The sequence below is a fragment of the Thermobia domestica genome, chromosome 3 (genome assembly GCF_964235325.1).
Source record: "Thermobia domestica chromosome 3, izTheDome1.hap1.1, whole genome shotgun sequence".
Lineage (NCBI taxonomy): Eukaryota > Metazoa > Arthropoda > Insecta > Zygentoma > Lepismatidae > Thermobia > Thermobia domestica.
In genome coordinates, this window is record NC_137456.1 from 91,365,292 (window position 1) to 91,389,232 (window position 23,941).

At 34.4% G+C, this 23,941-nt stretch overlaps 1 protein-coding gene across 2 annotated transcripts in view; it reads left to right on the plus strand.

Annotated features, from left to right (window-relative positions):
• LOC145680609 (cubilin-like) overlaps nucleotides 1-23,941 on the plus strand; it is a 1,259,764-nt gene that overhangs the window by 49,921 nt on the left and 1,185,902 nt on the right. The gene's annotated exons all lie outside the window — the stretch shown is intronic.

Here is a 23,941-nt window from a genome sequence, read left to right on the forward strand (position 1 = left end):
TTTTTTCCGATAGTAATATTCTGCTAATGTTAGTAATGTTATAGAAAATTATCTCATATGCATATTATATTTCTCACTTATAGAGAAAGTTCGGGTATGGAATAGTCGGATAATATGGAATTCCTCATTATCTCGCCTGTGATGTGTTGCTTCCATGTGGAGAGGAAAGAAACTGTTACCTCACGTCCCCATGATGCTCTACAGTCAGTCTCCTTGAGATTGTGACATTCGTTGTGTTGGTAGACGTGAAAATTTGATTTCTTATTTATGAAAACTTTTACAGGTAAATGTTTTACAACCTGTATTTTCCTGTTGGAATGTAATAGAACAACCATTCTTTGTTTACTATGACGTTGTATATACAGTGTGGTAGTTTGATAAGCGCCATTAATCTATACACTTTAAATGTGTTTAACATCTCTTTCGTTTCCAAGATGGCGTAAAGGGCAATATGGAATACCCGCAAGAAAAGCATGGTATTCCGTATTCCGTATGGTATTCCGATTACAAATATATCTATCGGTATTGGGCAATTGAAATACATTTACGATTACAACAACGCTAAGTGCATTTTGTGTTATAGCAAATTTACCGATGATACAAGGGGTGAGCTCGGGTACAGCGTTCATCACGTTTAATGTGAACACACAATGACTTGACGGTCCTGAAGCAGACTATTATATTTGTGACTTTTGCAAGTAATCACATTCAGTTATGGCTTGGCATTCAGAATTTTCATATATTGTCACTGTATTCCTTGTATGTTCAACAGAAAACTCATTTCTTTTTTTATATAGCATTTGTATTCCATATTACCCGACTATTTCATATTACCCTCCAAAGTGGTTTCTTTACAAATTATAAATTTTGACCACCACTGTAACGAAACTTCTTTATCAAGATACACATAAGTAAAGCCAAATATATAAGGCATGTACTTGTTTTCCTTTTGGTTTCAATGTGCAATTATTAACTGAGTTATAAGCGAAACAAAAATGGTACTCCATAATACCAAACTTCATCTATATTATGTAATCAATTTTAGTTTATTTAATAGTAAATTAGTTTTAAAAGACCTAAAAGTGACTGAAAATGAACACTGACTGAAAATGTACTACATTTTAAAATTTGTACACTCTGTATTGCATTAAGCTTTCACTTTGTAAGTGTTTATGCAGATGTTGAACCCAGTATTCGTATGAAGATGGCGGAGAGATTAAGTGTTTCTATATTAAGCTTCTTACTCACTGCAGTAGGCTATCATAAAGCTGGGTAACTGCTGAGATTCCAAAGGGTACAGGAAGTTGAAACGAGATTAAGCATAAGGACAACAATAACATAAACAACAACTGGTAATTATGACTTAATTTCGCGAATGTGATTTGCATACTTAATTAATATTACCCTAACATAAGGATTTCAAGGTTCTTAACACTGTTAAGAAACTACGCCTTTGTTCAAGGCAGCATAACACTAATTCACCTCCCTTTCATTATTATAATACAATGCGTTTGTCAATGTTCTGTTTTCTCAATGTTCAATAAATTCAATGATTTAAGAGAAAGTACAAGTAATATTTGCTTCTCCGTTAGGGATATGCCCATCGCTATTAGGAGTATGTGTCTTACTGTTACGAGAGTTTACGTCACTTTTAAAGGAAGATAAGCATCAATTTCTTACAGCGCATTGCTGAATATGTTTAAATTTTCGTCACTATAAAATTGTCAAGAAAGGGTATAGCCGGATAAGACGGTGAAAAGTGCCCTTACACGAATTGATGTGATATTTATATCAAAGGTACCTCATATCTAAAGATAACTTCGAATTTCGAAGTCATTGTTGAAAATTCGAAAATCGAAAAAAAGTGTTCATATCGCGGAAGCAACTTACGTTACGAGATGAAACAAAATATGAACCTTACCGAAAACAAAAAATAAAATATTTCGCCCTTCAAAATTCTAGTGAAAAATTTGTAGAAAATATTCAAAATCAAATATTTTGGCTTTATGTTTGAGTAACCATCTTCTATTTTCCATCATAGAAGCAGCACCAACCCACCTATAATATATTTTGACCATGGTTTAATATTTGCAGTGCAACTTGGTGTAAAATCAGGCAAACCAAAGTCGGACATGCCTGGAATATATGCAACCCACATAACGCCAGAAATGTTTTGACCGACACGAATACTGCCAGATTTCTGTTTGAGTTTGTGATTCGTCATGAATGGCTCTACGTTACTGTATAACTCCCATAATCGTAGTCTACCTCTTCCAGAAACAGCATGAGAGCGCTAGTGCCGCTGATAATCGAACTGCCATTTAACTACTGTTAGGATACTAATGTTTTAAATCATGATTTACAGAAAACAACGTTTTTGATTATCCCTATATATAATGTATACCCATATATAATGTACAGAATATTATAATGAACAAGATGATGGCAATACAAATATATTCAAAATGTTTTTTCTGCAATGTCTTTTCTGTTACAAGGAAAATAAAGGGGACGGTGCGTTGAATCTTCAATCTTCATCATTACGTGCGTTTATTACTGGAGTGACAAGACTGGCAACACACAATTTGCTTAAAATCTTTGTAGGCCGAACACTCTTTGCAAAGTATCAAGCACGTGAAAGGTAATACATGTTTTTAACAACATATGAACAGCATCAAACTGTTCGATTTCCATGTGCACAATCACAATTATACGGCTTTAGACCCGAATACCCTATTGTATTTGGAACAAAATCTATAACACCTTTCTGTCTTCCTACTAATATGTCGACATCGTATTTCGAATTTAACGGTGTGGGTATTTTCTTTCATTAAATGGATATTGTTTTGTGTTATCTTCGTTCATCATTGCATGAGTTGAGTTGATTTTGTATTTAACACCTCTTTCAGCAGAGAGGCTATATGAGACGTGGACTTACTGATTAATATGGAATTTGAACTACATGAGCTCTCACCAGGAATCGAAACCGTGTCTGCCACGCCAAAGACACGTACACTAACCGCTTAGTCACGAAGGTAGCTCTCATTCATCATTTCAGCCTGGTAGGAAATTACCTGAGACAACTGATAAAAAGAATTTTTAGGTCTCTTTCTGTCAACTTCGGGAAGTCCAGGATGTCTGCAGATGTAGCTTTTGCAAAAGAGCGTGTACAACTGTCCCAACTGTGCTCTTCTGCTTCTAATCCTATTGTGTTCTGTGCGATGTGTTGTCGTTCCTTTTGTTGAACTTCCTCGTCGATGCCATCGTCAGAATTAAGACGATTACTAGAAGTATTATGTGGAAAAGAAGCTATACGACATAACAATCCAACTTGAGGAAGTAAGTTGTTGTCCAGTTGGTTACGTAGAAAACAATAGTTATCCAAGAATACCATGAAAACCAGCGATTTTTCTAACGTAGTTGGAAAATTCGACTCAGCTGTAGTCAATTGCCTGCTCTTAGGTTTCAGTGTAGTCATCGAAACTATGAATCCTCTTTCTTCCAAATATTATTGTTTTCTGAGAGCATCGATTCACATTATAAATATCACCTTGTGCCTTGAGAACCGCTAACCCGTTTGTATTGTGAAACACATGTTTTGTTATTGCTGCGTCATTTGTGATTGCAATATATGGTCCTAGCATATCTACAATATAACCAGTCGCAGCATAAATAGTAAATGGCTTACATAGAGTTAACTTTTTTTTGTCCAAGGTACGATTTTCGTTCATAACCATTATTCGATCTCTTACCGCGTAGAATACATCTTCCATCAAACTTTCTACGAAATGGTCAACAGTTTTCTGAAGTTTCGCTGCCACGATAGCTTTTTTAACTATGAGCTCTTCTCGCAAACAGGGAGCGACTCCGAAATTATAGGGTAGACTGACTTTTTCGAAAACCATCGTGACAGACGAGCACACATCCAAAACTTGCTGTTCCCTTTCCAGCTCTAGAATTGCCGCACTAACACTATTCGAATTGTCAGTACGCAGTTTAAACAAAAACGTAACAGTAGTTAAATCAGTGGCACTATCGCTCTCACGCTGTTTCTTGAAGAGGTAGGCTACGATTATGGGAGTTATACTGTCGAGTAAAGCCATTCATGACGAATCAGAAAGTCAAATTCTTAAATCTTTGACTTCTGACTATATTCGTGGCAACCAAAATATTTAGGGTGTAATATGAGTTGCATATATTCCAGGCGTATTTCGACTTTGGGTTTGAATGATTTTACATCAAGCTCCACCGTGAGCACCAAACTGTGCTCAAAATATATAATAGGTGAGTTTGTGTTGTTTCTACGGTGGAAGATAAAAGGTGATCTATCAAACGTAAAGCAAAAATATTTAAATTCAAATATTTCCAATGCACTTTCCTCTAGAAATTTGAAGAGCGAAATATATTATTTCTTGTTTTCGGTAAGGTCCTTCAACCAAAGTGTATTCATATTTTGTTTCGTCCTAATAATATAAGTCGTTTCCGATATATGAACACTTGTTGATTTTTGAATTTGCAACAATAACTTTAAAATTCGAAGAAATTTGAAGTTGATTTTCTAGCCAGAGTTATCTTTGGATATGAGGCACTTTTGGTATAAATATCACATCAATCCGAATATACCCTTTCTCAATGAATTTTTTTAAGGTGATGAATGGCATTATATATAATCAAGAATGTTTAAACATGTTAAATGTTAAAGCACAGAGGAAGAAAGTAAGTGGAGTATGTGAAAACGTACGTTACATGTGTAAATCCTGTATTTTTTGTACTTAACGTACAACTATAAGTAACAAACATCCTGCAGCAAACGTATGTTTTACAATAATTTGTGTCTAACTGTTCCATCTATACACATTTTCCGTATGAAAGAAAGGAGTGTGTGGTCAAGGACCTACATACAGATGGACGTATATATCATATAGCTGCCGTAAGTAACATACGTATACGTATGTAATATAGGAACACTGATAGATGTCAAACATCTTAAAGCGACATGATGTAACATCTAAACGAAAAGAGGCAGTACTATGTAGCATATAATTAGCGTATGTTCCGTACAGATTTCCGTAGTGAAGTTATAGATTCCGTATATTTATACAGTATACCGCTGTTCGGATAACGGATTTTTCTCAGTATGCTAACATAAACCTGTTTAAGAACTAGAACGGCATTTTACAATGCCAAATCGATATCCATACACATTTTCCTCTAATTTGAACTTGTGGAAGCTATAATAATCTATGAATAATGCAGAAATAGATTTGTCTCTACTATATGTTAACTACTATATGTTAAACATGTGAGATAGATATTGAGCTCAGATGATTTTATTGTCCTATTTTACTATTGTATATAATGTTATTTCTTGTGTGAAGTTATTAATACTGTCACAAACTCTGTTCAACTCTATTATTAAACTTCTGTCCGTGATTGTATTTTTAGTTCATTACCCTTTAAATGATTTACAAGAAAAAGTAACACAAAACTTAGGATATTTCAAAACTCAATTATGATTAACTTATGAATTCTTTATCTGTAAAAGCTGCTATGTAATTCTGTCTTTAAATCTGTTTCCAAGTACAAAAGTCATCTACCTTACTCAAGTTAACTCATGTAAGTTCATGTATTAACAAATATGATTAGAGAAGGATATTCGTAGGTACGTGTACTTGCTATTTGACCACAAGTGCATGAAGTATATGAAAGTGCATGATCTCAGTATAGCCGAGAATCGAAACTACTTGGCTTTCGTAAGTCGGAAGTAGTTCCGACGCAAGTCTCAGGGCGAAATATCATATGGAAACTTCGGAGCTAATCTTAAGATTAGAGAAATAAATAAGTGTATCATCTACTGGTCTAATATAAGACTAACATCATACGTCTAAGGTATGTACTCCTTTCATATTTGTTAATGCCTAGTCATTATTCGATGCTTGGGAAGTTTCAACAGACACGAATAAATGTAAAATTATATGTATTAAAATCATTCCCTCAAAACTCTATTGTTTCATTTCACGTATTGCTATAACTAGATACCTCTTGCGTACTACCCGTTCTATGTTAATCATAGATAACACATAGCTATATACGCACATATATGAGCGACTCGGGTGAACCTAATGTTATGTCACATTTTCTATCTTTCGGGTAAACTGGGAAAGAAGGTTGACCATTCGAATACAATTCAACGCAATGACACATGCCAACCAAGGTTTCCCCGCTATCTACACGTCTATTTCCAAAATAAAACTACCCACATACTCTTCTATGGTTCAATCACAACCCATTCCACCTAATAACTTAGTATCATCAGAAGTGGCACATATCATTATGTTCGCCCGAGCCGCTTATATACCATTGTCCAAATGGTATAAAATAATGGTAGTGTTATATATTTTTCTTTCTCTGTTTCATTTTTTAGTTTTCTTTGTTCTTTGAATAATTACTTATATACATGTAAATATTACAATATTACACACACACACACACACACACACACACACACACATATATATATATATATATATATATATATATATATATATATATACATTTTTCATTCTTTTGTAGAGAACTACTACAAAACATGTAATTATTTTGTCTGGTATCATCTAGCGATTGATAAATGTCCAATGTTTGTACAATATTATAGTTAAAGGAAGAGTTAAGAAAGCTTAAGAGTTAATCATAATTTTGATTTCGACCTCATTGATCAGTGTGTACTGGTTGCATTGGTAGTATGATAATAAAAACTAGGCGAGATACTTGTGTTTTAATTTTGTATTAAGTATATAGTGTTAATATTTTGCAACATCAGCTGTTTAAGTTTACAACAATAGGATTCCTTTTGTTGATTTCTTCAAAAAACTAGGCATCGTGATTCCCACCGACCCATATCATTTTGTTCGACTTAATAATAAGATTTAATGATTGTCGATTAATTGTATTATTTTGGACTTTTTCTCCTTAAACATCTAATAACTTTATAAATGAAATCTAACAACTTTATAAATGAACAACTATATGAAATCTTTCAGTTTAACGTCCCACGGTTATGCCCATTAGGGCAAGGTGGACACATAATTAGGGCAAGTGTGAGATAATAGGAGAATTGTTGGACGATAATATAGAAGGAAATTGGAGTATCCCGAGAAAATCCACGGACACAATGTTGTGCACCACAAACTTACCTGACCGGGGATCGAACCAGGTACCCCACGCACCAGAGGTAAGCACTCCACCAGTGAGCAACCATGCCCTCCTCCCTAATAGCAGTGTAGAATTTGTTCAGAACAGATCTGTTATCATAATACAATTGTCGTTCATTTCTGACTATGATACATGAATAAAGAAAGAAACTAATTAGAAGCTTATTCAGGAGGAAACAACAGTAAAATGATCTTCCCTCAGGAATAGAGGCTTAGCTAGGGAGAATGATTCAAAGTTTATGATCATCAGAGAATCAAAAGCTTTCATATGTATTTATTGGGTTAGTACGTGTGGGATATATAGTAGCGAAATCTATGCTAGTATTTGTACGTTGTATAAGTATACAAATTCATTTGTTATATAAAAGCTAGTTAATGAAATTTTAAAGGGATTTAATTTAATAATATCGGAAAATTGAAAGTTGTATAAACATGTACCTTCAGTAGCTATGTTTCTCTTCTAAATGAAATTGTGGCATCTTTGGAATCACACAGAAGAGTTTTCAGTTTTCGAGATATCTAATTACATCGCTAGTTTATATATATAGAAAAAAGTATTTTATGGAGGTTTCTTGATTTCACCGTTTCTTCTTGAGCTTTTGTCCTTTCTTTTTCTTTTTTTTTTTTTTTTTAGATTGTGTAGCTCTCTGGGATATAAAAGACACTCATCTCTCGTGTCACGTTCGCTAAACTTTTCCCCGGGAATACAATTACAATCCCGTCCTTTCACCGCAGAGAAAAGTCCCTGCAGGAACCATGAAATATCACAGTGTCCCAGATAAAGAAGTACTCCCAGCAAGAGATCAAAACGTCAGGATTTTTGGCGTTCTTTGTGAACATATCTAATTCCTCGTCGCTGTCCTCCGCGCCGTCGTCGAGCTTTTTTTCGAAATACCAAGAATCCTCCCGTCCATTTGTGTCTTCTCTTTTTTTATTCTTTCCTTTCTGCTTCCACACAAAACGGAAGTAAAAAGATATTCCATGTCTCTCTTATGGCTAAGACATCCCTGCCAGTTTTCTCAGAGATAAATCCCACTGCCATTCTGAGTGGGAAACAATCTTGAGCACGTGTATCGTTTTCTCTGATCTTGCTTAAAATTCATGCTTTCTCTTTCCTTTTTGTACTTCTTTCGTAGCAGGAGTCCTTATGAGTATTTCTTTTCTTTTTCTTCACCGTCCTTTATCCACTTCTTCCTCCTCCTCTCTTTCTAGTCCACCTTAGTACAGATGTTCTTTCATAGGAATAGGTCGTTGGTTTATTCGTACTCTATGCATTTTTAGTGACGTTTCTTTCTTATACTTTTTCGTTTTTTCTAAGTATAACGCAACTACTACATCTGCAGCAGAATATTAAAAGAAACAAAGTTAACATATTTTCCGCAACTATAGTAGTACTTATACTATGGTGTTTGAAATGGAACAAGTGCAGTTTAGTTAGAACTAAATTTTCAGAAAATTCAAGGTCCTAGCCCTAAATAAGGAAGAGGGTGTTGTAACGTTAATATTTATTAGTGTACTAGCAGAATGCCTGCTTCACACGGAGAAAATACGATTCATTTTGCACATAAAAGGCGCCATAACTGTTGTCAATCAACTTAATAACCCCAAAACTATGAATTCGACACTTATATCGTTCATTTTTCAATTATTTATATATGTCGCCATTCCCCATTAAGAGTACTAATGGGGACAGAATTTGGAATTAAACTTCATCAGAAGTGTCACTGTTCGTCTCAGTGACACCGAAAACTATGGATTCGACACTATTATCGGTCATTTTCGATCATTTAATATATCTCACCCCTCCTCCCTCCGTAAATTGCACCGTCAATATGAAATAATAGGAACCATTCTAGGCCCAAACTTCATCTATGTTGAAAATTTAATCGAGATACGTCGGTGCTAAAAGAGTTATTAAGTAATAAACTTAGTGACTTTCATTTATATATATATGAAACAAGGAGATGCGTTGTCGCCATTATTATTTAACTTTGTTCTGGAATACGCTATAAGGAAAATCAAAGATAGCAACCAGCGGTATTCACCAGGTTATGACATATGCTGATGATGTAAATTTAATAGGGGATGATAGGAGAGCAATAAAAAGAAATGCAGAGATCTTATTAAACGCTTGCAGGGATATGGGTTTAGAAGTAAATGCAGATAAAACTAAATACATGGAAGTACACCGGGACCGTAATACGGCAAATTGTGGATGCGTTGAAATATTAAATAATACTTTTGATAAAGTGTATACTTCCAAATATCTAGGATCAATATTAACAGACGAAAATCATATTTACGAAGAAATTAAATGTCGACTAAAAGCAAGGAATTCGTGTTACTATTCGGTTCAAAATCTCTTGTCGTCGCGAATTCTGTCGAGAAATTTGAAGCTTAAAATATAAAAAACGATAAACATGCCTGTTGTTCCGTATGGTTGCGAAACATGATCGCTTACTCTGAGGGAAGAACATAGACTGAAAGTATTTGAGAACAAGATCCTTAGACGAATATTCGGACCCAAGAGGAACGAGAATGGGGAATGGCGGAAACTTCAGAACGAGGAATTACATAATTTATACGGTTTACCCAACATTGTTAGGGTCGTCAAGTCTAGGAGGCTTATGTGGGCAGGTCATGTAGTTAGAATGGAAGAAAGTAGAAACGCTTTCAAAATCTTGACTGGAAGACCAATCGGGAAACGACCATTAGGAAGACCTAAGCGCTGATGGGAGCACAATATTAAGATGGATCTTCCAGAGATAGGAATTCAAAGTAGAAACTAGATCCAATTGGCTAAAGATAGAAGTCAATGGAGAGCTTTTGTGAATGCGGCATTGAACCTCCGGGTTCCATAGGCCAATAGAGTTATATATATATATATATATATATATATATACAGCTGTATATTACATTGACACATTAAAAAGATAAGCCGAAATTTTACAGGTTTTTATAACACGTTTTCTGCGTCTAACCGGAACTATTTAAATTCATGATAAATGAATTAGTTCATGCTAAACGGGGTTGGCACCAAAATGGCAAAATTCAGTTAACATCGATGTTTTGTTCCTATTGGGTACACCTATGCTTCTGTGCATATAGAGTTTCAGTTTCATTGTTCTAACATTTTATAAACAGAGGCCAGCTTTGATTATTCTAGGCAGCATGGGCTTGAGTCAGTGACTGAAGTTTTTTCTGCATGGAGAATTATATTTGTTTTATTTGTTAGTGGCAATAGCTATTGATTTCATCCCATTTAGTTGCTAGACTTACAACGGCTGAAACATGACGAGAAACGTCTTCACACAGTTTTGTGTTAAAAAGAGCAAAAAATAATAACTAAATGTAATTACATGCATACAGGGCTTCCTCTATAAATCACATGCAAGAAGGGCTTCAATTCATAATGGAAACCATTTTTTGTACCATGGCAATGAGCATAAAAATAGTTTTCGTATACAATATTCGATTAACGTAATTTTTTTATCTATACGCAAAAAATTTGGTTCATTTTAATTTTGTAGTTTCAAAACTGCAATGTTTTTCTTATTTTTCTCAAAACCAAGTTTGTTTGACTGAAGTCCATTTTGCATTATCGGATTCAAAAGTGATCTATATTATTATTTTTCTCTCAATGTCTATCCAACTTTGATGTAATAGTGTTAGAATTTCTGATTATTTTATCTTCCTACAATTATAAGCAAAGAGTAACGTTGAAGTTGTAGTTGTGTGGAATACAAAATGTCCATGCCATTAGGCGACTTGAAAAGTCAGTAAGTTTTTAAACAATTTTATTCTACAAAAAGCATTCACACTGAGAGATAGCATAATCTATGGAGTTTATTTTATTACTTCTTATAGAAAATATTCTTCAAATGCCTGCCATTTTCGGCCTCGATTTTCTTGCTTTTATTCTGTAGACTATTTTAAGAACGTTGTCTTCCTTTCTTGCTCTTATCCTGCTGTCTATTTTAAGAACGTTACTTTCCTGTTCGTGACAGGTCAGTTATAGGCCGTTGTTGTCGGAAACATGTAATCAGATTACGTATAATAACCTTGGAGGTTGCGTTTCTTACAACAAGACGTCTGTGATAACCTCTTTGAATTGCAATAATTTTCCTGACAGCAGATATATTTACCATTGCACTTGGTGCACGGGCAGATCCAGGTTGAATGTTTGGGGGTGGTGGTAACTACCTATTTTAGGCTTTATTTTACATTTATAATACAAGGTGAAGATTCTTAAAATAAGTTTTATTTTTAAAATAAAAAAAATATCCTGTTCTGGGGGTGATTGCCCCTATCGCGCCCCTGGATCCGCCTCTGAGTGTCGAGAGAGTACAACTGAAATGTCATCTCTTGTCTAACATTTATTTATAATATAAAGTGAAACTGTTTCATCTTACAGGAACTAACAGTGAACGAGAAATCAAAGTTATATTTACTCGTTAATAAATGAATATTACTGACTTTTGTAGTTAAGGAATATAGCAGTTGCTGAATCACGTGAAAAAAAAAATACACATGCAAAACAGTGGCGGATCTAATCCGAAGCCGATAGCCTAGGCCACCAATTTTTTCAGTGACAAAAATAATTTAAGCTATTATTTACATATTTTTTGGAAGTTTATAATAAACTCATGATATAACTATTATAGTCTGGGTTTTCGCTGGCTCTCCAGTTTTTACCGTCTAGATCCGCCACTGTTACAAAAGGAAAATAATATAATTTATAATTACCAAGCAAGTATAATGATCATCGTAAATACATCAAACATTCACCTATACAAGTGTGTTATTTTTAAAATAGGAATGTCAACAGATATATAGTACAAAGTGCTTGTTAAACCACCTCTAGAATTATCACCTACTGAAAACGTCTATGGTTATCAAACCAAAACCAAAGTGATTTTTGATTTGTAAATGTTGTCTTAGAATGTTATGTCAAGTCTAAATAATACCGGTATCCATAAAGACTTCAGAAAACAGAAATATTAAAATCTGTATAATATGACTGTCATCCTTTCGACAAACATCAATTCAATAGAATCCAGCAGAGTTTCGGAAGTATGGATAAACCGGACATTGTTATACCAATTGTATCAGTATCAGTTCGTCCACTTCTGCAATGCTGATCCATCATCCAAAATGATCTCCACGTTAGTGTCTCAATTGTTCATGCTACTTGCAATGCAGCAAAACAATTTTTCTGTCCCAGTTATAATACGTTATGCTGCTCTTGAAGAATCTCTCTGCATACGTTCCTGTTACTCTACAAACTTTTTGATTTTCAGAGATAAAGTTTACACCAAATAATTTGATTGTTACAACTTGTGTAGAAGTTGTTCGTTATATTTCAATCTTCAACCGTGATATTCGGATTGGTATAGTTAGTTCCTTTCGCTTGTCCGTCCACTTGGATGTCACGATGTACATCACAAAGTATATCTTCTCAGCTTCCGTGAATTCTACCATGATGATTCTAAGTTTGTTTTTCTGCCATTTTTAAAATGTCTTTTTCATATCTTATTTGTCTCTTTTTCTCTTATTCTCTCCTTGAAGTTTCTCATGATAATGTTTACGTAATTATTTTCTATGCTATTAAACTTTAATTTCTTACTCTTTAATAATTTCTTGCACCCTCCCTCCTGCATGACGTGTTGTAGAAACCTAGAAAGGGTGTCGAATATCCAGTGGCGTATTTACGATTTTGTTTCAGGAAGGCCTTTGCTAATTTTCGTGGGGATTTGCCTGAAAATGTGAAAATTCTGCAAGATATTTCATATACTTTACTATAGTAAGTAAGATTTCTGGGGGGGGCCTTAAGCCCCCTCCCCTAAATATGCCACTGCTCATATCTGACAGGAAGGGGGTGCTAAGAATCAATTGAAGATATGTAGAACTGTCGGATCTACCACCTAATATCTTACCCGTGTCTCCCATTTGGCAGACTGGAACTTTTTATTCGACTAAGGAATTTACAGATTTAACTAATGATAGGAACAATATTGCTAAGAAGCATGGCCAGCAAGATTATTTTTCTCAAATGGTTAGAAATTTTATTCACTAATTATGAGAGGAAAAGCCAAGGTTCTCATTCTCAGGGACTTGAATTAAGAATGAACAAGGTAACGTTTAGAACCACATTCAGACAGGAAGTGCTAAGAATATTTAGAATAGCAAACTAAATTGCTATTTAAAACTGACTATTGGTACGTATAAAGCCAATAAGCCTTGAGTGAAGGTATGACGTTTAAAAGGAATATGGTGATAGGAGACAACGACGGGATTTGAACGTTGCTGAATCACATTTAAAAATATTATAAAACACTCAATTTACTTTAATCGTAATCTTTATAATACGAAATTTTAGACAACAAAAGAATTACTATGGCAGTGTTAATTCTGGAGTTTTTTCAGTACAATTTAAGTTAAATGGTTTCATGTATTATTCCCCAAACTGAATAATTTCCATAGATTTGACAATGGCCTGACTGCATTTATTCGGTATATTAACATTTCATTTTCTTAATATTACGTTTCCACCTCAAACAGTCAAGGCATTCCTCAAACATGAAATAGTCCTCGTCGAGTGAGCGTAGGCAAAACGGAAATACCCGTTTTACTTACAGATAAGATTGAGATAATTATATAAATTGCTGGAAGGTCTATAGACGAAACAGGAATGGGCCAAACGGGAAGACACCAATGCGAAATATCTGTTATCAGAAGCAAGAAGGGTACAGAAGATCAACTGGGACATCATCAGATTAAGGGAAATAGGAAGAGATCGAGATGAATTAATACAAATAAAATACGTTCATCTATTCTATTACAGATAATCAGAATATAGCAAGACTGACGAAATTGAATTTTTTATCAATGAAAACTGAAGAGCAATGTCTTCCACATAAGTAGTACAGCTAGTCGAATAGCAAGGCGTATCAACAAACTGTCTCGTATATATACCCAATATCGTCTAAATCTAATCAAAGAAGATCCAATTTTCTTATGACTTAGGTGCCAATTCCGAAAACCAGGCAACACGACAATACAAATGGATTTGATACATAATCCTACGCGTATGAACGTATTCTCCCCGTTCAAAGGACAAGGTTGAGTTGATTTCGAGTTTAACCCTTTCACTGTGGAAGGCGACGGAAAAAAATTCCCTAACCTGCGAATGTCGATTATAGTCGACGTGTTAAAATTTGTCTGTATCTTGGGTTTGTCGATTGTAGTCGCCAAAGGTTTTCTGTGTGATTTCTATTGTTTATCGAAAACAATAGAACACAAACAAAAATGAACGGTACAACTTTGGCGACTACTCTCGACAAAGCCAAGATACGGACAAACAAATTTTAACACGTCGACTATCGTCGACATTCGCATGTTAAGAAAATTTGTTTCTGTCGACAAAAGTCGACTTCCTCTGTGAAAGGGTTAACGTCCCTTTCAGCAGCAAGTCTATATGAGACGGAACCTACTGATTAACGTGGAATCTGTACCACATGAGCTCCCGCCGGCAACCGAACCCGGGTCTTCCATGCCAAAGGCGCGTACGCTAACCGCTTAGCCACGTAGCTCTGCAAAGGACAATCATTTCAGCTAGTTTATAAAGCTTCACAATTTCTTTCATGTAGTAATTCTAAATTCAAGCATTTATTTGTGTATTGAGTTTAAAGTATGTAAAATGGTTACTTTGTCACTGTAGTGTAGAACTAGGGTTGAGCCGATCCGACTGACACATTTCAAACTTGAATATTGATGGGATGAGAATCAAAAGAGGAAAGAGCGCCACATTATATGATCAGTCGCAATGGAGTATTGGAGCACAGAATTCGTGTTAACTCAGTTCGTAGTTATTACGAAACCATGTCTGTGCTAGAAACTTTAATGTTGGTCTCTCCACGTTCTCAGGAGTTCGCACTGTTATTAGGGCTCCATGTTTCACATCCAACACACTACACCAGTCTTCAAACTTGTTCACCCAAGTCAATATTGTATTCCGAGACGCAACCTTTCCATGTCTACCAACATTAAAGTTTCGTTTAAAAATGTGGCACTTCTGGCACAGAGTTAGTTTCGTAATAACTACGAACTGAGGGAACACGATGTTCTATGCTCCAATGCTCCATTGCGATTTACCATATAAAGTAGTTGGTTCTTCTTTCAGTTCCCACTCCGCCAATCAATATAAGTTATTACGCCTGCACAATATTCAAGTTTGAAATGTGGCAGCCGTTTCGGAGCCACCCTGTATATTTGATTGAAATAACGAAGTATTTTGTTGTTATTCTTTTTTATAGAACTTATATGCATGCTTATATATATATATATATATATATATATATATATATATATATATATATATATATATATATATATATATATATATATATATATTTAAATAGGGTACCATCAAAAACCATCCCCACACTTTGCAATCAAACATATGGACGCCCATGTGAAAAGTCTATACAGTTATTGTCTCTCAATGCAAAGTCTTTCAAAATTATGATCAGAATTATGAAAAAAGTATTATAGGAACTTCTTGCAGTCAAATTTAGAGCTGATGCTACGGTGGCTCCGTGTTACCGATGGATATAGTCAGGTAGTCTGAAGTGTTCAGATGATGATTATGAGGTGAAACTCGTAAAGAGTTCGAGTTTCTTTGTGATGCCAAAGGTGCATTTTCAACTATCCTAGATGTTTTAGTGTTCGTGTTCCTCTAGAGTCCAGTTATCGTTAACAGAGGTTAAAAAAAAAGAAAAAAAAGAAATAAACAGTCATGAAATTTTAAAAAATGGTAGCGCACTCACCTCTAGTGCGTAGGGTTCCTGGTTTGATATATTTTTGCACCAAATAGTCTTTCTGGTGGACAATGATCGTGCTTCTTGGTTTTCTTCAGGCCATCCTACTTTATTTATTCAACCATTATCTTCTATCATATTATCAGCAACCCGCTTAACCAATCATGGGACGTTAAACAAAAAGAAAAGAAAGAGAGAGATTACTTTGGTAAAAATCATAATCTACAGTTACTCTATTAATGGATTGCTTTGGATTTTACGTCCATTTCAGCACCGAGGCTATATACAACGCGGACCTACAGATTAACATGGGATTCAAACCACATGATCTCCAATTAGAAATTGAATTCGGGCCTTCAACGCCGAAGGCAGGTACCCCAACGATATACCATAGCACGAGAGGAAGTAATTTTGTATTTTTGTTGACAACGATTTGAGTTTCTGTTTGTTACTCCTCAGTAAAGGAAAATAGTTTTCTCTTTCCTAAATTTTATTTTTGAACTTTATCTTCTTGTATATACGTATATGTATATATATATATACAAGCTGTCCATACAGCCATTTATCAAACTTTCTCAACACTTAAGTCTCTCCGCCTGTTTAACGTTATCGCATAAATCCTTTATTTTTATTTTTATTTTTTTTTTTTAAAAAGCGAAATCCATTCTGAGTGTAGAGCAGCTATAGAATACCTCTGCATGAAATGATGCTGTCGTTTCGTTTAACTCCCCCCATCTTTTTTCCCCTGTTTCTTTCTTTCATTTCGGGGATTAATTGTGCTTCACGAACATTAATTAAGCTCTACGGGAATTTACCGTATAATTAAATGCAGAAACTTAAAATCCATGAAGAGTTCGCTTTGAAAAACAAACTTCTGCTTCCATATTAAAGTTGGATTGGGAAAATGCGAACAAGCCTGAAGAAAAACTAAATAGGATTTTTAGGGGCTATTTTTTCCCCTTTCTTTTCTTTTCAAAATAATTTTTTTTAAAAAAGAAGAATGCGTCGTTTTCCACTAATGTGTTTATGGAGTTCTAAATTGAAGGAGATATTGGATTATTTTAAATTCACAACTTAACAGAAAATCATTATTAACAGTAAAGGTAGGGTTATGTTTCTGTATATATAGTTTCACCTGTTAAAATATACTTAGTGTTCATGTATAGCTAAATACCTATATCGCATTTTTTTTTAAGTTTGCAGTCGTGAATTTAATTCGCAGAGGACACTTACCTTTAGGCGATTTCACACATTATTGCCAAGTAACTGAAAAAAGACATTTGAATAATAATAATAATAATAATAATAATAATAATAATAATAATAATAATAATAATAATAATAATAATAATAATAATAATAATAATAATAATAATAGAGTATCATTTTACAGTGCAAAACTACAATAGACTTCCAAACTATGAGAATTCAGTACTCAAATTTATACTGGTACATCTATGTATAATTAGATTAATAAGATCAAAGATACATCCTGACAACGTATGTTGAATCCATATAAAAAGGAACATTACTCGCTACTCCTTTCTGTTTTCTGTTCTATAGCTATAAAGGTTGAAACCACAAATCGTTAATTTGAGCCACTTCCGGATTGAATACATTTTTTAAGGAAGAGATAAAACCTACTCTTGGGAAGCTGAATCGATTGCAAAAACACTCGATCTCAATGTTTCTTATAGGTTTTGCTCTACGGAAATCAGTATTGAAACCGGAAATAGTAGGAAATTTCATCCACTTCCGGTTTTTGGAATGTTGCTAGTTGCGATGGTATGATCTCTTGACACTACGAATCGTTTGCAGAAACCCGCTTATCGCTATCTAATATCATCTTTGTTCTATGGCAATAAATGTTGAAACCTGAAATCGTTAATTCGAACCACTCCCGATTTGAATAGAGAGTTAACAAGAGGAGATTGAACCAATTCTTCGGACGCTAAATCAATTGTCAAAAAATTTATCTCGATATCTATTACCGGTTTTACTCTACAGAAATCAGTATTGAAACTGCAAAGTAGTAGTAAATTTGAACCACTTCCGGTTTCAATAGACTGCTGTGGGTTGTGACGATATAATCTCTTGAAACACTGAATCATTTGCAGGAAACACTTATTTATTATCATTTTTGTTGTATGGCGATAAGTATTCAAACCGGAAATTAATAATTTATCTTCTTCAAGTTAAACAGATGGTTAACGAAGACGACAATACCTGTTCTTGGGACGCTGGATTGATTGCAGGAAACTATACTTCGATATCTTTTACCATTTTTGTTCTGTGGAAATCAGTATTGAAACCGGAAGTAATATTAAATTTGAACCACTTCCAGTTTTTGTAAAGTATTCAGGATAGTCATGATCTTGTCTTTGCAGAAAACCGCTTCTCACTATCTGTTATCGTTTTGTTCTATACCCTCAAACATTGAAACTATAGATGGGTCATTCGTCCGGTATGAATAGGGATTTGTCGACAGACCGACAGACGGACAAAACCGTTCTATGAGACTTCCGACACTTATGCATAGCATAGTTGGAAAGTCTAATAAAGTAGGTTGTTGTCCAAAAAGGAGGATTTAGAAAAGAGTGAAAGACCACACGTTATCTTGTTGCACGTGTATACAGAAAATACAGTATGTACTTTCTTCTTCACGTTACCAATTATATTACCACTTTCAGCTTCGCTGCCACTTGATATACACCAAGAATTATCATCCGAAACACTTTGTATATAATCGGAAACATCATCGGAAGATATATCAAAGTTCTCATAAGACATTTCCTCATAAAATGTATCTTTAATTTTTGATGGTGATACAGGTCCGTATCCACGAGGGGCTAGGGGGTCCGGACCCCTCTTAAATTTTTATTGGTCCCCTAAAATTTTCAAGGTAGGCTTGCAAATGAACTTTATAATATGATTTGATCGGGCCCCCCTAACTTCCACCGGGCCCTCCCTACATTTTTGGGCTGGCTACGGGCTTGTGTTGATACAAAATATTTACCCGGTTTGACTGTTTTTCTTTCGTTTAGACATATTGCAGTTTTACGTATGACGCACTGTTCCAACAAGTGAAAAAGATTTCTTCGTATCAATAATGACTTCTTGGTGAAATAGACGTAACTAATATTTGAACATTTTCTACATACCAGGCTAGAGTAACAGCATAAAACAAAAAATCATTATAAGCCATGAAGTGATGAATAGAATAATAAATATGCAAATCGGAACGGTAACTGACAGTATATCCGACGCGGCGTACGCAGGAAAGGAATTTTAACTTCTACGCCGCGTCGGGCATCTGTGACCGATACACAAAAATATTTGGTTTTCTTCGTAACGGTTACTCTCGGGAGGCTCGGCAGTTCAAATTAACGATTGAAGGTTTAAACGTTTTATCGGCATAGGACCAAAAAAAAAAAAAAAAAAGTAAGGCAGCGAGTAATGATTTTCTGATATGAATTCAGTGTCTGTTGAACAGGAGGTATATTTGACCACTGGCGCAAATCGCGGGGGGATGAGGGGGGACATGTCCCCTCCAATCTTGGAGCTGGGAGGACTGTCCCCCATTAATCCAATTTGAAATGTGTTTTTTGAGGAGAAATGTGGTGATTTGTGTCCGATTGCCACAAAGAAAAGTGAGATGAAATTGATGTTCCCCAGAATAAGTCTTAAATCTGTTCGGCTCCCAATGTTGAAGACAATTCTGCTCACCTGATCCTCCACAGCATTGTTTTTCTACTTCATAAATATTTTGTACATCGCTATAAAAAAAAATCTTACCCGTCCCTCCCAATATTGAAGACATATTTGCGCCGCTGTATTTGACCTTACGAATATTAATCTATTGCAATCACAGTTGTATTTATACTACTTCAAGTTTGAATATTGAGTATTCGTAGTTTGAAAGCGTACTGGAGTGTCACACTGAGAATATTAGGGGATTATTATTATTATTATTATTATTATTATTATTATTATTATTATTATTATTATTATTATTATTATTATTACTCTGATAAAATCTCTCTTTAAAAATATTTTCTAACTTAAATACTATATAACATTAGAATATTTTTATATTTGTATTTTTCTATATATATTCGATGTCTGATTATCCATATGACATTCTGTGACATACAAATAGTATGCAAGTAAAGGAGTATATGTGTCATCATTATCTGTTTGTTAACATTGTATTTTGTTACTTATGGTATTGTATTATGTTAATTTTGTTAAAGAATACATAACAGGGTTGTTTCCTTCAAAACAAAATGTTTAAAACAAGTCGATGTCTGATTATCCATATGACATTCTGTGACATACAAATAGTATGCAAGTAAAGGAGTATATGTGTCATCATTATCTGTTTGTTAACATTGTATTTTGTTACTTATGGTATTGTATTATGTTAATTTTGTTAAAGAATACATAACAGGGTTGTTTCCTTCAAAACAAAATGTTTAAAACAAATGATTAAAACATGATTTAAACAGATAATTTTGTTTAAAACAAATTTTATACACGTTTTAAACATTTTGTTTTAAACACGTGTATTTTTAAGACTTGTTTTAAACACATGTTTATTTTATTTTATTTTTGGAAAAAATCTATCTGAGAAAGAAAATTGTGAAAAAGTGCTCCCCATTCAGAAGACTATTTTCTTCCCAAGGGAACGTTTTCATTTCTGGTGACTACAGCAGGTCAATGTGGTGATCTACAATTTATTTTATCTCTTTTTTCTCCCTTGTTTTTAACGTTTATTGTATTGTTTAAATACTTATCATTTCGTTTGTCTGTATGTATGCACCACGCTACAGGACGCAATTTTTGGTCTTTTCATACTAAATTTTGAGGGCAGAGGCACGACATGTCCGGAATTTGCTGAATAGATTTTGACTGCGATCCGACGTAAAATTTCAAAATTAGTAATTCGGATCCCAGTTTAAACAATAAGCCCTGTTTCATATATCCTTGCTATTGATGCAAAACCGTAATTAATCAAATTAAACAAACTAATTTTATGTGTTTCGAGCAAACTTGAGTTGCAGGATAAATTTGGCTCCAACTCATTTTTAAAAAATATTTTTAGATATAGGGCGTACAGAGCACAAGGGATCTAAGTCCATTTTCAGAAAGGTTTACTTTTGCCCAGCAAACGTAATATCTTCGTAACCAAGAGCACGAAATAAATTACACAAAAACCACATGAAAGAGTATGGGCTAGAGTTTCATGTGAGAACCGTTAGACAAGGGCGTTGATGGAACGGGGGAATAAGAGGCTCTAATTTCCCCTCCTTTCTCATAAATTTAAGATATTAACATTATATTGTGTATGCTGCATCGTGTGAATGATTCACAAGTAAAGCTCCGAATGCCATGGTCAATGATACATAATTACGTCAAATAAATGCAGAGTGTGTCAAAAAGAATACACCAACAGAAAATGTCATATCTTCGTAACCATGAATCCTAAATGAAAGAAAGAAAAACTACGTGACAAGGTGCAATCTAGAGTTTTATATTACTGTCACTAGAGAGGGGCATCCGTTTAGAGGTCATCCACCCTACCCTGAATTTCAGATTTAGTTACCTTTTGCTGAGCAAAGTTCAAGAAAAAAATTGAAGTTTTTACGCCGAATAAATACGGATTTTGATCAGTTATAATCCTTTTCCATTGGTTGTAAGGAGCTATAAACCTATATTGCTCTTTTGTATTTTTTTTTTTTTTTTTTTGGCCCAAGGATTTCGAAGGTGGGTCTACTTTCGAGTTTCGGGCCTGCTTAAAATTCTAGAAATTAAGCCTAAGCAACTTTTCAGTTTTGATCATCTGTAATTCCTCCGTATTTTTTCTGTGTAAGGACCTCAAACTTTTTCTGTTGGACTTTGCATATCAAAAGGTTTCTAAAACTGCCTTACTGACCCCAAAATCTGAAATTCAGGGTGGGGGTCGAGAAGGTTGCCCTCCTGCCTGTCTAGCAGCTGCCATATGAAACTATCCCACACCCTTTCACGTGGTTTTAGTTACATTTATTTCGGACTCTTGACTGCAAAGAAATTACGTTTTGAAATAGAATTAATTTGCTGAGAAAACCTGAACCTTATTGAAAATGGACTTGGATCCATTGTGCTCTGAACTCCCCAAACATTACTTTTCTTCAACAAATTATTGACTTAAAAAGCAACCAATTAGATAGTCTTGCAGAAAATATTCTAAAGTTAGCACAACACGAAGTGTGCTTCAAACATTACTTCTCGAAAATTTATAATTTTAAAATAATTTTATTAGCGTCATTGGTTTGAAATAGTAATCAAATTTTGCAACTAAAATCTCACCCGCCTCCATGAAACGTGAGCTTAATTCCTAAGGTCATAATTAGGATACTTTCAAAAGCAGTGACTCCGAAATGACTTGTTTTAGGGCTAAAATAAATGCACAAGCTTATTTCTGGTAAAGTTCTAGCCATAAACATATCACAACAACTCCCTTTGCCTTTGAAATTTCGAATATCAATCAAAGATGGCCACCATGATGCTTGATAACACCATCTGATGTGTCAGACACTTCCAAGTTTCATTATTCTCCCTCAACCCGTTTTCAACGCACAAGGATGGTGAGTATTTCTGTTTCACCTTGTATATTGATAGATTGTATGAAATCTCCATAGTAGGTAGATTTTAAAATCTACCTATAAAGCTTATTACAACCAAGAAAGTATACTTATGATTGTCACTAGCAGAAGGGTGTAATGAAAGGGAATCGTGATAGAAAATAAGTTGAGAATTAGACACTAATCTATACCGAAATATTTTGTATCTAACAGTGTAGTCTTAACCAGGATAAAATAAATGGTATAGTTCTCGTACAGCTCCAATTTATTACATTTATACATAAATTCGTCTTTTTTCAGTATTTTCTTGAAAACTACGTATGATCTTCTGCTCTGATACACATAACATTGCTTAATACAGTAATATCTATCGATTTGCATTTGGACTTCTTTTTTGTGAAACGCTTGTAATATAGCTAAATTGCTACTTGCCCTCTTTGGTAGTTATTTTCGTTTTAAAAATTCATTTCTGATATTACTTCTAAACATGCCACAAGGAAACTTCTCCTTTCTTTCTGCGCATATACTCAGAAGAAGAAATATCTGGTATCTTAGTATTCCCATACAAAATACACTATACAACGTCAAAATTAGTTCTATATGCTTCAATATTATTCAGATTAGAAATTTTCTATTCAAATGTTTTTTCGAAGTATGTTTAAAGTTGCAGCATCAGAAGAATGTTTCCTGGTTTTAGACGAAACTTGTGTGTGACTCTGTTAAAATACTTCATCATCTAGATTTCAAGTCTGGGAAGAAACGCGTGAAAAAGCAGTACTAAGAAGGACTAAAAAGAAAAAAAAACGCTCTAATTTTGAATTAATATTCCAGCTGAGAATTCTGATATTTATACATATTAAAAGAATTTCTTTACCAATCATATACTATCCGAGTAATCCCGAATTTAGAACTTTCTTAAATGAATTTCTTTCACTATTGTTTTTCTTTCGTTTTTATGTAGTAGGAACAATAATTATGCTGTTATTCATTTTATTGTAAAAATAGCTGGTTACAGTATTAATACTAAAGACTGTATCGTTTAATATAAAGACACACACAAAATACTGCAAAAGTAATATACTGTCCGAAGGGTACATTAAAGTACAACAAAGCACAATTTGTGATGTACACAAACGATACACATATGGGAGCGCAGAACTTAAACAGGTCTGGCTAGTCGGCGAACCTTCTTTCTGAAACCTCCCGAGGGACCGGACGGCGGCGTCAGTAAATGTCCTGGCAACTCTGTTCCAGTCTGAACGAAACTGCGCCTCTGGAGTAGCAGGAC